Source organism: Osmerus eperlanus, chromosome 16 (assembly GCF_963692335.1).
Source record: "Osmerus eperlanus chromosome 16, fOsmEpe2.1, whole genome shotgun sequence".
NCBI classification, from domain to species: Eukaryota; Metazoa; Chordata; class Actinopteri; order Osmeriformes; family Osmeridae; genus Osmerus; species Osmerus eperlanus.
The window spans coordinates 2,360,159-2,362,516 of record NC_085033.1 but is presented as its reverse complement, the minus strand read 5'-3'; positions in this window follow the sequence as shown (position 1 = coordinate 2,362,516).

The following is a 2,358-nucleotide window of genomic DNA, read 5'->3' as shown; positions in this document are numbered from 1 at the left end:
TGTCATATAACACCTTTACAGTAATCTCATAAACGTGTCTCTAAATTACAAATGAGGGGATTACTCCTCAAACCCGTCGGGAGAAACCACAGTGGGAGTCTGTCGCAACTTCGATCTGTCTTCTTCGTTGGCGGCTGGTGTGGCAAGGTGCCAGTGCCCACTCTGTCTCTCTCGAAACCCCCCCTACACGCACACACACACACACACACACACACACACACACACACACACACACACACACACACACACACACACACACACACACACACACACACACACACACACACACACACACACTGTACTGTATATGGAAGCATTACATAGCATTAACCAGAGCAGAGAGCTTAGGTCAGGGCTCCCTACCTGGTGCCTGGTTTTTGCCTTATTTGATTGAACCAAACAAGTGTGTGCGGGAAGGTTTAAGTCTGCGGCGTGGCCTAATGCTGTCACCTCTGGTGTGTTAAGACAGGGGGGGTTTAGGTCTGCCTGCTGTCTGGGTCGACTGGGGGGGTTGGGGGGGGGGGGCAGCAGGACCAGGGTAAAGGCTGAAAAGACCTCTTGTGTTTCAGGAGGTGCCTCTTTTTTTTCCCCTCTCGATGCGTGGAAATTCTTAAAAAACACTGGCAGGGCTTTTGGAAAACATTACCTGAGGGAGGTGTTTGTGGTGAGGGGGGGGCCACAGTCTACCAGTCGGCGGCGGGCACCGGGGTGGTGCAGGGAGGGCCCGTGGAGCGAGCTAGTCGTGGCTTTCCATGGGCAGGACTTGGCCAGCCTATGCTGGAGCGAGATCCAAGTTGCCTGTGGCTGTTACGCTGGAAATAGAAACCACAGAACCATAGTCTTGTTCATGACCACAAAGACCAGAACTCCCACCTGGATGGAACAATGGCTGCTGAAACGACCAGGCATCTCAATCATGCAGGTCTGTGGCTTAAATGGGCTTTTACTATGAAGACAGTTGCTGAGTTACTGTAATGAGATAAAAGCAGATCATGGGTCAGAGGTTTGGGATCCTCCTCCAGGGTTTCCTGTGTCGTGGGCAGGGCAGGGCAGGCCAGGGGAGGGCAGGGCAGGGTGGAGGGAAGGGATCCGTCTGATGGCTTGAGCTGTTTTTCTGGACGCTCCCTGCTCAGGGGAATTGTCCTGTCCTCAACATCAACCACTCCTCCTTACTCGCTCTGCTCTGTCGTCACCATTAAAGATGAGGACAAGAAGAACTCTTTCCCACAAAGAGAATTACAGACATCAGAATTACAAAAAATCTATTTTGGGTATTTTGATAGACAGTCAGAGAGAGAGAGAGTGGAGGACATTGGAAATGGCCCCTGCTGGAATTGAACCCGGGGCCCTGCGGTGTGGCTTATGTGGGACTGTACATGCTCAACCCTGTGATCCACCAGGACACCCCACATTCTGAGATGTTTAATAACTACAGAACACCATGCTAGAGCATGCCATCATCCTTTTGTCTCACTGATGCGACCAAAAAGTTTGCCGTAAAGGAACGGTACCAAACCAACATCTCCGAAGAAGCCCAAAAGGAAAAAGATAATGACAGAGAGAAAGCGAGCGAGAGGGTGACAGAGTGACAGAGTTAGAGAAAGATAAAGAGCGAGTGTGAGAGAGTGTGAGATAGTACAGGGAAAGAGAGAGAGAGACAGAGTGTGAGACATTACAGGGAAAGAGGGAGATATAGAGAGAGAGAGGCAGTGATAGGCCCCCAGTAACCTGACCAGGCTCCGCCCGCGGGATCCGGACAGAATGCGATGGTAAGCTGCGAACCGATGGGGCCTGTGTTTCATCTCCCAGCCAGAGAGAGAAAGTGGAGGGAGAGAGAGATTGAGAGTAGGAGGGAGGGAAGGGGGGGGGGGTTGGAGGAGGAAGGGAAGGCTGGTCAGAGGTGGAGGAGGAGCGAGGGGAGGGGGCCGGGAGTTGGGGGAGGGTGGGGAAGCACAGATGACAGGGGGCTTCCTCTGAGGCCCAGGCTGTTTTCCAAAGGAAGTTCAGGGGTCCTAATCTGTGTCCCCTGGAGGAGTAGGGGACCCTGCTGGCCCCAGCAGCTCATTGTCCCCTTTATCACCTGGGCCCCTCCTGAAGGACCCAGCTCCTCCAGACACACACTTATCATCAGACAGCGTGTGTGAGGAGGCAGCCAGCTCGGCTTTATTGATAACGGAAGAAATCATTGCACAGACATAGCATACGCACGCCAGGGCATACAATCCTTTCCAACAGACGTGACTTGGCAATAAACACTGTGCTCGCTCCCATACACGCACGTACACACATACATACAAAAGCACACCGATTTTCCACAGATGACTGCTTTGGTTGACACGATTTGTCATGCCACAATAA